This window comes from Nelumbo nucifera, chromosome 4 (assembly GCF_055504915.1).
Source record: "Nelumbo nucifera cultivar China Antique chromosome 4, China Antique-T2T, whole genome shotgun sequence".
In the NCBI taxonomy this organism is placed as follows: domain Eukaryota; kingdom Viridiplantae; phylum Streptophyta; class Magnoliopsida; order Proteales; family Nelumbonaceae; genus Nelumbo; species Nelumbo nucifera.
This window is the reverse complement of record NC_142652.1, coordinates 56,297,841-56,314,047: the sequence shown is the minus strand read 5'-3', so window position 1 is coordinate 56,314,047 and position 16,207 is coordinate 56,297,841.

Sequence of the window (16,207 nt, the reverse complement as noted above, 5' to 3'; positions counted from 1 at the left end):
GTTCATACTCATGAGGAGGAACCCTCCTCTTATGGACAGGCTTCCAAGTCTCCTCACTGGCAGGCTGCCATGGCTGCCGAATTTCATGCCTTTCTTCAGAATGGTACTTGGGAATTGGTTCCCTATGATGCTTCTATGAATGTGGTTGGATCCAAGTGGGTTTTCAAAACTAACAGCACCCTGACGGTTCCATTGATTGTTACAAAGCCCCTCTTATTACACAAGGCTTCACTCAGGTTCTGGGCGTCGACTTCATTGAGACTTTCAGTTCTATAGTCAAACTTGCTACTGTGCACATTGTTCTTGCCCTTGCAGTTTCCCGTAGTTGGGACATCCGTCAGTTGGATGTTCATAATGCCTTTCTTAATGGCTTTATTATCAAGACTATTTTTATGTGTCTACTGAAAGGCTTTGAGGACAGCAATTATCCCCATCATGTCTGCAAACTTCATAAGGCCCTCTATGGGCTCAAACAAGCTCCTCAAGCTTGGTTTTCCCAGTTTTGCAATCGTCTATATGATCTCGGTTTTCGGGATTCCCAATGTGACCCCTCTTTGTTTATTTACAGCCGAGAACAAATCACCATTTACATCCTTATTTATGTTGATGATATTATTATTACTGGATCCTCCTCTGCTCATGTTTCTCAACTTATTAGCAATTTATCTCAGACCTTTGCTCTGAAAGACTTGGGGTCATTGCACTACTTCTTTGGTATTGAATCTCATCATGATGCAACTGGATTGTTTCTTTCTCAGCGTAAGTATATTTTGAATCTTCTATTGAAGACTAACCTTGCTGTGGCCAAACCAATTTCTAGTCCAATGGCCACCTCATCCCGGCTCTCTCGATTTAATGGTTAACCGTTATCTGATCCCACTCAATATCGGAGCATTGTAGGTGCTCTTCAGTATGTCACTCTGACAAGGCCAGATGTCACCTTTGTAGTGAATAAAGTTTGTCAGTTTTTACAAGCTCCTACCGGGGTGCAATAAAGAGGATTTTGAGGTATCTCAAAGGAACCATTGACTCCGGTTTTTTTTTCTTAGCACACTCATCGGACACCTTGATAGCATTCTCCAATGCTGATTGGGCTGGTTGCCCTGATGATAGACATTCTACTGGTGTATATGGTATTTTTCTTGGTTCTCATTTGGTTTTGTGGAGCACTAAGAAGCAGCCTACAATAGCTCAGTCTAGCACAGAGGCTGAATTTTGAGCTCTAGCTAATGCCACTACGGAACTATTGTGGCTGAACTCTCTTCTCTCCGATCTGGGTGTCAAAATTCAATCGCCACAAGTTCTCTACTGCGACAATATTGGGGCCACGTACCTCATGGCTCATCCCATTTTCCGTGCTCACACTAAACACATTGAGGTCGATTTTCACTTTCTTCGTGATCTTATTCTTAAAACGTCCTTGGTGGTGCAGTTCCTTCCTACTAAAGACCAGGTTGCGGATATTTTCACTAAGCCTTTGACGTCTTACCGGTTTGACTGGCTTAGGTCCAAGCTTCATGTTCTTCTTGCCCATTTTCACTTGAGGGGGGCGCATTGAGGAGTCGACCAGCCCTAGGCTTCCTCCTCCTACCAAAGAGGGTTCTAGATCTCTTACCAAAGAGAGCTCTAGATCCCCTACCAAAGAGGGCTCTAGTCTTCCTGCTAAAAATGGACCAGCTACTATTCAGAGAATTCCTACCATAGAGAGACCAATCAGAGCAAAAAGGAAATTCTCCTCTTAGGAAGTTCCTAATGAAGTTCTTGCCTTAATTTGTTATTTCTATTCTTGTAATTGTTTCTAATTCTTTCATTATTCTTCTTGTATATATACAGCCTTGTACAAGCTCTTAATTGTCTAATGAAATTTGACCCATTCTCTTTTAAATCTTTGTCTTACAAGCTTTAACTAATTAGACATGGTCCATTTATAATAGACTCACATTGGACTAGACCGGATTGGACCAAATCCAATCCAATTGACACCCCTAATTGCATGGTCAAATTTATATTGTCGTTTGGTTTTCATTTAAAATGTTTTAATGGAGGGCTGATTTCTTGGATTGCCATGTTTCTAGGCTATTATAGAAGCAAAATTTTTCACCATATATGCTTATTATTTAAATTTGAGAAAATGTCTTATTAGCACTCTTTTCTCTAAATAGGAGAGATCAGAAAACACATTTATTCTCATACAAATTCAGATAAAGGTATGATAAGTGAAAAAGAAGAAAAGCTTATGAATAGGTTGCAAATGGATTGAATTTTAACCCGACTCGAATCCTATTCATTTAAGTTAAATTTGAATATTCATTAGGCATAATCAGATCGAATCAGATTCATAAGAATGATCTATTTATTAATCATATTGAATTTGGATATTGCTTGATCTAATTCGAATATCCAATATGATCCAATTATATAGATACATATAAAATATATTGAAATTATTTAGAATTAAGTGAGTTGGGATTTAAATCAATTTAATTTATGTTTTGTAAATTTCTGAAACCTCCCCTGAAGTTTCTGGTTGTTGTTAATTAAAACCTCACTTGATGTTTAGTAATTAAAATAATCACCTTGCACTTTTCTAACATAGTTGCAAGTAGACCCCCTCTGTAGAATCTTCTAAAAAGAGGCATAAAAATATCTAAAATGAGGTAGAATGTGAACAGCTACAAGTGGCTCTGGAATAATGTTATCCTCACAAAAATTGCATTCAGCACAAGGTTTTTAAAGCCGAATCAGACAACGAACCGATCAGGGGTCAGGTTCCCGGGTCAAATGGTCTGATCGTTCGCACCGAATGGATGGCCCATTCTGCCAAAACCGTTGGATGGTTCAAATGGTTTGACCGCCTGGGTCAGCGATTTGCTGACCAAATCAATGATTTTTGGCGAAATAACGGTTCTGAGGTAAAATAGAACCGGACATCTGACCGGTTCCCAGTTTTTCTGGTCCGACCGCCCAGTCCGATCCGATTTTGAAAACCATGATTCAGCGCTTGGAGAGCATTAAAAATCAAGCTGCCTCTTGATAATAACATCAAAAGGTTTGGTGTCCAGTGTTTTTGACGAGAAAGCAAAAAAGCATCCATTAAAGATTGGACAAACTAGTACAAAGATCAAGCAACAACCTGAGAATCAGATGTAGCTAACTGCACTTCAAGGGAGCTTTAACAGGCCCAAAACTAGGTGCTAGACATACAACTGAAGCTGGGGGCATCCAAAGCTGGACATATTTCCTGCTTTAAAACCCCCCATCAACAATTACCTTCACAAAACTGAAGCTGGGGGCATCCAAAAAGTAGAAGGCGCAGAAAGAGCTCCAGTCTGCAGCTGATTCTGCAAGGTACTTTGCAACCAAGATCTCAAGGGCGGTGGGTTCAACATCGATTGGGAGAACTCCTTCACCTGTAAATTTGATTTACAATTACAATAGGATCAGAGTTAGTACCTTCAAAGATTGACAAATTCCTAGACTTCCAGATATTTCAGATAATAAGAGCAGTGTGGGATAGTAATTCAGATTTTCCATCTTTTAAAACATTGCACTTTAGGGATAATAAGAGCAGTGTGGGATAGACTTTTAGCTATAGTGGATGCAAAAACGAATTCCAATAAAGCATATGCCTTTTTCTTTTATCAAAAGCCCACTTGAATGTAAATTTACCTTTTTTTTATTGATGTACTTTTATATCTTATTATCAATGTAAATATGCATTCAAAAAAATGTTTTCTGTTATTTATCAATGCATAAATGTAATATTGCCAAACACAAGCAAAAGTGAAATAGAGTGCAAATTTACTCTGAACCAGGATTTACACTCCATTTGCATCATTTGTAAACACAGCCTTAGGGCCTAGTCGAAGAATCAGTCAGCAAATTTTGAGTCAGCCGAGACATTGCACATATTTGCATTGAAGATACTTGTAAGCCAGATTCTTTGAGCCTGGTCACACAAGACCAATGCTTGCAGCACGTTTCTAGGGATTTGTTGCAGAGGGGGCATAAATTTGAGTTACCCAGCTGCCGTTTAGCTAGCAGGTTGTTAACAGCAATGCCCTCTCGACAACAAACAAACACTTCCATAATTTTCTTCTTTTTTTTTTTTTTTTTTTGCTCAGTAGGCAAAGACCAGATCAGCTTCCACTTTTATTATTTTTGACTGGATCTAGGAGTTCTGGTTTGGGGTTGTTTGTTAGGAAGCAAAGCTGATCGGACATTGAAAGACCATTTGGATTTAGAGTCCAGCAGAAGAGTTTGTCATCCCAATCACCAAGTGCTTTGGGTGATGGTTTTGCTGATCACATCACCAAAAGTGTCGGAAATAAGGTTTTCCTTCCAGTTGACCTCTAAATGTGTATGTTGTAATTTACTGGGCTAGAACTGAAGATTTAAATCATCTTTTCAATACATAGTATTCTTGCTTCAAAAGTTTGGAATGAATTTGCCAATTTTTTCAACATCCAGCTCTTTAATGATGAAACTTTGGTCCGGTGGCAAGTTTTGGGGGCTAGAACAAGAATTGCTCGGATTGGCGGAAATTATAACAACCTATGTATTTACTAAGAACTGTTTGGCTTTCGAAATGAAACTAGAATTTCCCTTCTGACTGTTAATTAGTTGAGCAAACAAATGAGAAATCTGGCTTTATTTACTTCCTTCATTCAAACATAACCATTCACAAATGATTTCTAAGCAAACTTACTGCTTGATAAGATAGTGAGAGATTGAGAAGCAAATCTGATTCCAAACAAACCAGCAATTTCTGGAGCCTATCTCCATATCTTAACTTCCTTTGTTGCCAGCTGTACAATATATCATGAATTTAAGAGCAAATCATCTTGTGATGATGGAAAATTGGGTTTCAAATTTCGAAGAACCCAAATTATTTGCAATGTTTTCTCATGGTTGTTTCAAACCAAAAGTGGTGACCCACATTACTCACCTTGGAGTTTTCCAGAGCCTATCTCCATATGTTAACTTCCTTTTATTGCCAACTGTACAATATATCATGAATTTAAGAGCAAACCATCTTGTGATGATGGAAAACTAGGTTTCGAACTTCAAGAAACCCAAATTATTTGCAATGTTTTCTCATGGTTGTTTGACACCAAAAGTGGTGACCTACATTACTCACCTTGGAGTCTGGAGTAGAGGTGTCAATTGGACTGGACTTGGTCCAACCCGGTCCAGTCAAATGTGAGTCCACTTACAAATGGACTGCACCCAATTCAGTCCAAATTCAATATAAATCAAATCCAATCAAATTCATTAAAATGTAAATGGACTAGATTGGATCCAATCCAAATCGAATGAAATATTAAAAAACAGAACATATAAAAAATTACAAAAACATACCCTTTTTGGCATTGAAAAAGTACTTCTGTAAAAATGCTTTCACAAAAGTGTATTTATAAAAGTGCTTTTGTAAGTAAAAATGCTTTCATAAAAGTAATTTCATAAAAGTACTTTCATAGAAGTGTTTTTTATAAAAGTACTTTCATAAAAATGCTTATGTAAAAGTGCTTTTCTAAAAGTACTTTCATACTTCCATAAAAGTTATTTTTGTAAAAGTGATTTCATAAAAGTTCTTCCATGTAAAAGTACTTTTTATAAAAGTGCTTTCACAAAAGTACTTTTGTTTGTAAAAGTGTTCTTATAAAACTGCTTCTATAAAAGTGCTTTCGTAAAAGTATTTTCTAAAAGTGTTTTCATAAAAGTGCTTTCATAGAAGTGATTTTATGCCGGCTTCAGTTTTGATTGGTTTCAAATTGGACAAGGGTTTGGCCTCATAATTGGATTATTGGAAATTTGGTTTACGTCCAATTCAGACCAATAAGAATATGGACCAATTTATTTTGGACTGAACCAATCTAATAATTATAATGGACCGTCCAAATCCGATTTGATAAGGTTTGGGTCGGATTGGATCCAATCCAAAACTGGTTGGTTGACACCCGTAGCCTGGACTTTATTTCTTTTAAAAAGAAACATTCATTAAGGAAAGAAACTAAAACATCCAGAAGCAAGTAGGAACAAAGGCAGAATAGAGCACAACTATTAGCCTCAGCATCGGAGAAGTGAAAGTATGCGGCGGTCATGGGTAAGGGTGTCAATGGACCGGTTTTGGACTGGACCCCGTCTAATCTAAAATCAATTTGAAGGATTGGATGGACCAACAAGACATATTGGATTGGACCAATCTAGTCCAATATATTTATTAGATTGGATTGGATGTAGTCCATCCGTAATAAATTTATATTGGATTGAGTTGGATTAAACCAATATAATATAAGAATATAGGTGTCAATGGACCGGATTTGGGTTAAAACAAATTTGAACAGATTGGATGGTCCAAATATTGAATTGGACCGGTCCAAAATGATCCAAAACATTCACTGGATTGGATTGGACCTGGTCCATTTGTAATGGACTCACATTGGACCGAATTGGATTGGACCAAATCCAGTCCAATTGACACCCCTAGTCATGGGAGATGTAAGAATAATTAACCACCTTGTTACTTTAGGGTAGTTATGTTTTCTTTTGGAGATGTGAATGGTCAGTCGAAGAGGTGTGCATACATACGATTTTGTTTGGCTAGTTTCCTAATATATCACGATTTTGAATCATGATAGACTGTGAAGCTACTTAATTGGCAGAGAGAGATTTTAGGAATGTTTTTAGTAAGGGATGTATCAATAGGAATGTTTTTAGTAATTTACTACCTATATTGTTTCATTATTGGTTTGATGCCCCAGTTACATGGAATTAAAAAAATAAAAAGTTAAAAAAATTGTAAAATTAGGAATGAGGATTTTGGAGCAAATTTTGAAAGGGAGGAAGTTGACACATCAACTAATTCACTTTATATATATAGTACTAATAAGAACCCATGTGATGCATGGGTTATTGTTAAAAAGAATTTAAAGCAAAAGAAGATAGGGGTGCAACTTGGGTGGGCCCAACCCGAGCCCTACCCAACCCACACCTAAGCTTTTGCATAGGTTGGACTTGAATTTTCAAACTTTAAGCTAGTTTTGGGTAAAAAAACTTAGGTCTAACCTAAACTCAGGTTGGGCTTGAATGGAGGCCTTTGGTAGGCTGACTTGACCCGACCCAATTTGATCCCGCCCAATAATTTATGATATACATATCTACATGTTATCAATCTATTCTACCTACACCCAAGCCCAAGCCCAACCTGAGATTTGGGTTAAGCTCAAGTTGGGCCTAGGTTGGTACACTCAAGCTTAACCTTGAGTTGGGCCATGCCTGAGCTCGAGGTTTGAGACTTAGGGTTGGGCTTGGGTTAACCCTCAGCCCAACCCAATTCACCCAAATTGCACCCTAAGGATGTTATGGACACACCACCCGGCAGCGTACTGCGGCACAGTCATAGGAAGCAGCACGCACAGCGGGCCGCCCAGCAACACGCACCGCCCGCCAGCGCCGCACAGCAGCCCGGCAGCACGCCGCACGCACCGCCTAGCAGCGCGCAACACGCACCTCACGGCAGCGCGCAGCACGCACCTCACGGCAGCAGCACTACGAGACGCGCGCACCGCCTGGCAGCAGCAGTAGGGTGGGGCCCACATGACAGCTCATCAGGGTGGGCCCACACTTATCTTACCACATCAGCTCTGCCCGCCAACTCGCCGCCAGGTACACCATTCATCATCCCTTATCCTTATCTTTATCTTATCTTATCTTAAGTAAGAGTTGTGTTACCATTAGGAGTAGGTAATTAGGAGTTTGAGTTCAAGTTGGAGTTTGAGTTTAATTAGGAATTTCCTTTTGTAATCTCCTATTTAAGGAGCTACGAATTGAAATAAAGGCATTCAGTTTTCCAGTCAAGAGAAGAGTAAGGAGAGTTCGGGTGGTCTCTTGGACAAATCACCCCAAAGGAGAGTTCGGGTGGTCTCTTGGACAAATCACCCATTTAGTTTCCGCAATAGGGTCTGCACGGAAGGGAAAGCAGGGCTTTCTCCCCGTGGACCGACCCGTGACGAGATCCTACGCCCGGGCCCATAACAAAGGAACATTGTGACTTTCCTAATTGTATTAGTTTTTATTTTTTTATTAAATTGTTTTGACTTTTACTAAATTTGTATTTAGTAGATTAGGGGATTCTAAATTACTAATAATTAAGTTTAAGACTAATAATTCTGTTGATTTTTTAATTGTATTAACAAATTTGTAGTGTCATTTTATTTTTTAAATGAAATCTAAATAGATATCAAAATAAATGTGTATTAGTTTGTATTAACTTTATTTTTAAATAAAGCTTTATTAATAAAATTATATTAGAATTTTTATTAATTTATATTATTCTTATCTATATTTTTATTACATTATTAACTTAACTAGTTAACTAATTTATTATGTTATTAATTAATTGGTTAACTAATTAAATCAGCTTTAGTAATTAAGTTATAATCAGTTACATAATTATACAATTATCTTATTATTTAGTTAATACTTTTAATTAAAATAACCTGTATAGGTTAGGCGTACACAAAGTTAACTAATAACTAATTAATTAACCTTGGTTATTCCATTAATTTTATTTTTTACATTTTATTAATTATATTTCGAAATTCTACTTAATTCCAAATTATTAGCTTTAGTGTTTGTTAAGAGAAATAAATTTTATTACATTTATTATAATTATTCATTCATAAGAAGATTGCTTTTTATTGAAGATTGATGTTGCTCAATTAGAACTCTTAAAAAAGGAACTACTATAGATAGAGGCTGGTTTTATCTATTTAGGAAATTAATCTACAAAGGGAAGATGGAAAAAATAGGAAAGTAGAAAGATAGTTGCAAGGAGCAAGGAGAGGATGATGACATAGGCTAAGGAGGTACTTGGAAATGAGAAATGAAAGGAGAGAGAGAGATAGAGAGAGATTTAAAGAGGAAGTTTCCCACTTTAACATGATTTGGGTTAATAATAGACTAGTGAATGACCCCGTGCTAAGTACGGGGAATGGGGGAAGTTAATGACCCCGTTCTAACTAATGTTAATTATGATTAACTTTACGTGTATAATTACAAATTGATTATTATGAATATAAAAGAAATATTATTATTTTTGTTATTAATCATCAGTATTTAATTTAATCGGGTTTGATAATAATAGGTAAATATCATTAGTTTATTTTTATCTTTTGGAAAACTGAATAAGAGAAAAATAAAATGGTTAGTATTGAAAATGAAAAATTATTTGGATTTTTGTAAAAAAAAAAATATTTATTGAACATAAAAAACCAAGTTTTTAAAGATAAGGTCGTTAACAAAAGAGTAATTAAAAATATTGAGTAAATAATAATTTTAAGAAATTAAATTTATTAATTAATAATTTTAAGAAATAGTAGAAACCACCAAATTGAGCACATGCGGCCAATAAACCAGTAGTAGCTATTAATGCAAGATTATTTCTTCTTCTTCTTCTTCTTCTTCACCTTCTCTTTCTCCTCCTTTTCTTTACCGTTGAATTTGCTTTCGATCTCTTTATGATCATCCAAATTGGAAGTTCGCTCGATTTCGGAGGCTTTTCTACGCCGCTGCAACGACATATTCATTTCCTCCTTACTCTGTTCCTTCCCTTCTTACGTTGTTAACGTTGCTACTCCTATTGGTGGGAATCGGGAAACCAGACGAATCTTTCTTGGGTAAATGATTGATAGAGTCAAAGCTGCACTGTCGAATCTTCTTCGCCTGGTTTCTTTCTATATCTATAAACTTCTCAAACCCTAACCTACACTGGTGTTGTAATCGCCATCGTTCAGAAACGAAGACACTGTTTGCAGTTGCAGCAGCAACCTCGAAGGCTCCGCCTCACAAAGCACATTCGTTGAGAGTTGGGCAGAAACGGTTGAATGTGCAGAAAGTTCTGTTGGAGTGGATGTGTAAAAAGATTGTAAATTGTTTGATATTGGGCTTTTTTTAGGGAGAGATTGAGAGTTGAAACTTTCCACTTCCCACTTCTCACGTCATGAAGAGTTATAGTATCACACGTATGTAAAAGTTAAGAGAAAACAAAATCAGAGATGGCCATTTGTCTACATTGTAGTTGATTTAGAGTAGTTGGCTTTGGGTTTTATTAGTCTGCAAGTGAATGGTCTCTCTTCTTGCAAAGACAGGTGGTTGAATGTAAATAGGCCACATGTCTGACTGGGGAGACTTTAGTCTGATTTCATTACTTTAATATATATATATATATTAGATATAACCTTGCCATGTGGCTCAATAGGAGGTCTGGGTTGAGGAAAGGGAGGAAAGAGAGTGAATGGGAGAGTAGGGGGGAATGGGAGGAGAAAAGAGCTGTTGTCTTCGACTTAACCACTATATAATATAGTAATAGATAGATTCAGTATGTATATTTGCATTAATTCATTATATATAAAAGTAACTAACTTTTAAATCTTTTGTATTTAAAAAAAATGAAGCGGAATCAGATTAGATTTGAATTCAATCCGAGTCCACTAGGAAATTTTTTACTTCTCGTGGACTTTTTAGATTTTTTTTTTTTTTTTTTTTTTTTTACATTTTTGTGTCTTGCTTCGAAAATAAGTGAACCTTGCGCCCCGAGTGCAAAATCCCTGTTTCACTTTTTATGTGCTTGCGCTTTTGAAACACTTGAATAGAGTTGGACAAAAGCTTCGAAAGCACTAACAAATTAAGTAATTAACAATCTAATTACAAGAATTATTTTCACATATAAGACTTTCTTCGATACTTTCAATTTTTAATTTTTATTTTCTGTTTAAACTTGAAAGAAAACTAATACTAAGATTCATCAATTGCCCCCTACGGAGGGAGCTCGTCCCCCCCGACACCAGCCTCACTAGTTCCCTCAGGCGGAGGTGTCGGGATCTCAGGCGGAGGGGAGGATAAAATCGGCTCGGTAGAACCGAACTCAGTACCCCTCGAGGGGGGAGTCCAGTCGGGGCGCGACCTCTTCACTTGGCGCCTCTGGTTGCTTGAGAGAAGGTGGCGCGAGTCGATATCAAACATGATGGCTGCCAAGAAGAAATCAGTGTTAGTTCGGTAAGAATGAATTATATATGCATACGAACACAATGTCGTGACAAAAACCACGTGACCTAAAAGGACAACCTACCCGGGCTCAGGCCGGCCTACACAAGCTTCTCCTCGGCCAAATAGTCCGAACAGAGGAAGCCAACCGATGCCCAGGACAGCATCGTTTTCTGAGTTTCAGGGTCCAACTCGACCCCAGAGTCCTGGATGGCGCCCCTCCAAGAAGTAGCGAAGGGCCACCCTTCAGGGTTGCGGACCAAAAAATAATCCCGCTTCCAGGCGGGGATTTTCTTCGGAAGCTCATGTAAGAGCTTGTAGCCACGACGGGGAGAGAAGTAGTAGAGACGCCTCTCTGGTGAAACCCCGGGAGTGGCATTTTTTATACAGAGGATGGCGAAAAAGATGTCCAGACTCAGGGGAAGACAGTATTCCCAACACAAGGATATCGTCCCAACCAAGTTCCGGATGGTGTTGGGATGGAGTTGGTCAATAGTGACATTGAAGTGGTTTAGCACCTCCACTATCAGGGGGTGCAGAGGGAGACGCAGGCCAGCCTCGATCTGTTCCTGGTAAATGACTGTCATTGGGGCCATGCTCCCACGGAAAGTTACAAGTGAGGATGTAGTAGAGGAGGTCCCTAGGGAGGTGGAAGTAGATAATCAGAGCCCTAAGTCTCCCCTCTGTCATGGAGGAAGGGCCGAAAGTATCGGGCTCCCTTCCCCGCGAAGTGGAAGCTCCTTCGCCGGAGAACTCCCTAGCCCCCAGAACCTGCTCCCAAGCTCCCCCCGAGCCCGAGGGAGCATCATCATCTTGGTCACCACCATGGTGACGGACATGGTACGGGTATCCCGACATGATTGACAAAAAGTAAGACTCACCGAAAGGAGACGGGATGAAATAAGTTGAGGAACTCGGGTAGGCTTGATAGGTGCGCAACCTCAGAATCCAAAGACAACAAGCTAGAGTGGGGGGAAACGTGGCTTAGAGGGCCCCCCTATTTATAGCCCCAATGTCTCCGAAGCGACGACCCAGATCTAAGCAGATCCAATGGCTCGCAGGCGCGCTGACCGCATGCCTTCTGAAAACTGAAGGTGATTGGTGGTTCCCCAAAGCGACGGCCCAGATCTAAGCAGATTCAACAGCTCGCAGGCGCACTAACCGCACACCTTCTAAAAACCAAAGGCGATTGGCGACACGTCTTCCGTGATTGAGGCAATGACAGTTGCACAACGCTCGAAATTAAAAGCCACTTCTGCACATTTTGGGAATCTGAAAAGTTAGAAAAGTCAAAAAATCCCTTGATTCTCGCGGACGCATTTAACGTGAATAGTTAGTTGAGTTTGAATTTCGGTCAAATCAATCCATCACGCTTCATGAACTCCTCGCGCAAAGGCAATGCTCTCAGCACAAGGAGTGGGGGGCAATTGATGGAGGACGGTTTGACCCGACCTATGAAATGATGACACGTGGACACTGACTCAGCGCGAGCAACAGTTTAGCATTATAGCCTAGTGACGGGCCCATAAAGCAGCTCGCTGTATCGTAGCCCACAACAGGAGAAGCTCGCCATGACGCGAGCTCCGAGTTCCCTGAGCTCCCTTTGAAGGAATAACCCGAGGCAACTTTAGCTCGCGAATGAGCCGCCTGGCCTACACCCCCTTCCCAGGGCTAAGGCACCACAAGCTGCCTCCGAGCTCGGGGTCCTCTGACCTTTCCTAATACCCGAGCTCCTCCCAATGGACCTCGGGTCACTCCCAGACAAGAACACACCGATCCGCCTACAAACACCCAAGGTGAAGACACCTCGGGCCAGACAGCTCGGCTTAGCTTGCCACAGGCAGCTCACCGCTTACGAGATAGCCTGGCATAGGGTAACTCGCGAAAGGGTAGTCTGACATATCGTAGGAAGATCTCCTGCCCGACCACCGTACCTGAAAAATCGGGGGACAGTAGCCATGTCCCTCGTCAGGCAACGTCGTGTCTGCTACCTTTAGAAGGTGCCTTACACCTGACAGTCACATACCCTGCGGTGACGGCCCCGTGCGTGCCACCTCAGCCCTGCTAGTAACGGCTGCGGAAAATTGACAGTGACGGTTATACCAGCCCTATCAGAAGCCAAGGGGCCAGAGGCAATCGATTTCTGCTATAAGGAGCTTAGTATCAAGGAGGACAGGTATCTTAATTATCTTCATCTTCCATACTCATGCTATCTGCACTCTTAGCCTTCATCTTCTCCTTGCTTCTCCTACCAAGTACTAACTTAATCATCGGAGTGTTCCCGCCGGGTAACTCCCCCCAGGATTCTTCTTATTCTCAGGTATGTTCCAGGAGCCACGTGAGTGTCAGCTAGGAGTGACTGGATCGCGCTATATCACAATCCGAGTCCATTAGGAAATTTTTTACTTCTCTTGGACTTTTTAGATTTTTTTTTTTTTGCATTTTTGTGTCTTGCTTTTTATGTGCCTTGCGCTTTTGAAACACTTGAATAGAGTCAATGGACAAAGCTTTGAAAGCACTAACAAATTAAGTAATTAACAATCTAATTCCAAGAATTATTTTCACATGTAAGACTTTCTTTGATTCTTTCAATTTCTAATTTTTATTTTCTACAATCCCATTCACCAAGAATCCCATGTTCTTTTTTCATATTTATGTGGTGACCAAGGAAAGTTTATTTTCCTGGGTACCACTTATCCGGGTAAGTGATACCCATCTCCTAGGTGGGTAAATAACTTTCCCACCTAGGGGGAAAGTTGCCAACACTTGTATGAGACAAAAATGCCCCTTTTAATAATAGATTTTTCTGGCTAAAATGGTCATTGCCTTATTTACATGAAAAATAAAAGAACATGGGTAAATACACTTACCCAAGTAAGTTTTTCCTAGATAAGTGTTTCCTAGGAAAAACTTACCCAGATAACTGCATTTACCCGGGTAAGTAACTTACCAAAAAGCGAACATGGCTTAAGAAGCATTTATGGTTCAAAAATATCCTATACCAATCTAAATTCTCATCCCTTCTTGTGGAATATCTTGTTTTGTGGCTAACTATCATTTGATTAACTACTTTTAACAGAACATAGCAAGGTATGAAAGTAATTATCTAATGAACACTTACTTATACTGCACAACCACGGGTTTTGTGATCGAAGATAACATAGAAATAGTAGGGTTTGGTCTTGTAATTTCCAAAATAGAAGAGACTCGATAAACAAAAGGGTCTATAATGTTGTCTATGGTATCCTACAATATTGGCATTTCAACAATGCTCTAAAAGGATTCATTAATAATCCTCTCACAAGCCAATTTGGCTAAACCTTTGTTACCCTCCCTTTGATTATTGTGAATAAATTTGGCATTTAGTCCGGAGATCTTCAACATAATTCTTCAAACCCAAGCTGAAAATTCGAGCAAATGATAATTCTAGCAAGGGGAAGGAGATCTAACCATTGTATACTATCTCAAATATCCCTACAGTCAATCTAGATAGAATATTTGTTCCAAAGCCATAGAAACAAAAAAAAAAAAATCCAAAATGACTTGGTTGTTGTGATCCGTTATTTTAAGGCCATGTTTGGTTCACTGCTCTGTGCCTCATTTTTTTAATTCTTGTTCATTTTAGGCAAGAATGGGCAAGAATGAATAACATTAGAGTGTTTGGTTACAAAATTCTTGCTATGTGTCACATTCTTTTTAGAATGAAAAGTCAGCCCCATAACACAAAAATTGAGTAGCATGCAGCATGAAAAATAATCATGCCCATCTTGCTTACAAAATTCTTGCTATGTGTCACATGAAAGAACTTTTACAAAATCACTTTTATAAAAGTAAATTTATGAAAAGTACTTTTGCAAAAGTAAAGTACTTTTACAAAAGCACTTTTACATTAAATCACTTTTATGAAAGAACTTTTATAAAAATACTTTTATGAAAGCACTTTAATAAAAACATTTTTATGAAAAAAGTACTTTCATGAAAGCTCTTTTACTAAATCACTTTTATAAAAGTACTTTTATGAAAGCAGTTTTACGAAAAGTACTTTTATAAAAGCACTTTTAAAAAACATCTATGCCAACAGTTTTGGAGACCTAGGCTGGCGGTTTATGAATACTGACACTGTTTTTATTTTTTTATTTTTTTAAAAATGAAAACGAGCAACATAGGACACTTATTAGTTTGAAAAGAATTCATTATTAGGAAAAAAGTGTTTGGTTCATAGCAATATTTTCTCATTCAAACTATTTTTACCCATTCTTGTCCATGTTTGGTTCATTTCTCATTCTTTCTCATTCTTACCCAAGATGAAATTCTAAAATGGAAAAGAATGGATAAAAATGGGAAGAATGACAAAATATTGCTACAAACCAAACGCTTTTTTCCTAAAAAATGATTTTTTTACGACAAGAACGAGAGTAAAATTTGTAACCTGTTTGGTTACAAATTTCATTCTCATTCATTTTTTCATTAATCAAAATAATAATATAAGGGTGTGAATGGACCGGTTTTGGATTGGAACCCATGCAATCCAAAATCAATTTAGACGGATTGGATGGACCAACAAGACATATTGGATTGGACTAATTCGATCCAAAATATTTATTAGATTGGATTGGACCATCCAGTCTGTTCGTAATAAAAAAATATATTGGATTGGGTTGGATTAAACCAATATCTAGTCCATTGATATAAGGTAAGAATGTAGGTGCCAATTGACCGAGTTTGGGTTGAAACCAATCTAAATCAAAACAAATTTGAACAGATTGGACAGTCTAAACATTGAATTGGGCCGGTCCAAAATGGTCCAAAATATTTATTGGATTGGATTGGACTTGGTCCATTTATAATGTACTAACATTGGACTAAATCAGATTGGACCAAATTTAGTCTAATTGACACCCCTACATACAACACTCGATGGCAAATATATATCATGGAATCATGTGGGCTCCACATCAATAACACAATATGAAAAAGGACAAAAAAACTTGAGAAGCTTTTGTAGTTTGTTGCATTAATATATATATATATATAATGAAAAGAAGCAATGTATAACATCAAAATGAGTAATATAAAGAAGTATAAAATGTCTATCTGTTTCATTATATTTATTTATCAACGTGTTGGAAGTCATTCATACCCATGTTTATCAGCCAACTGA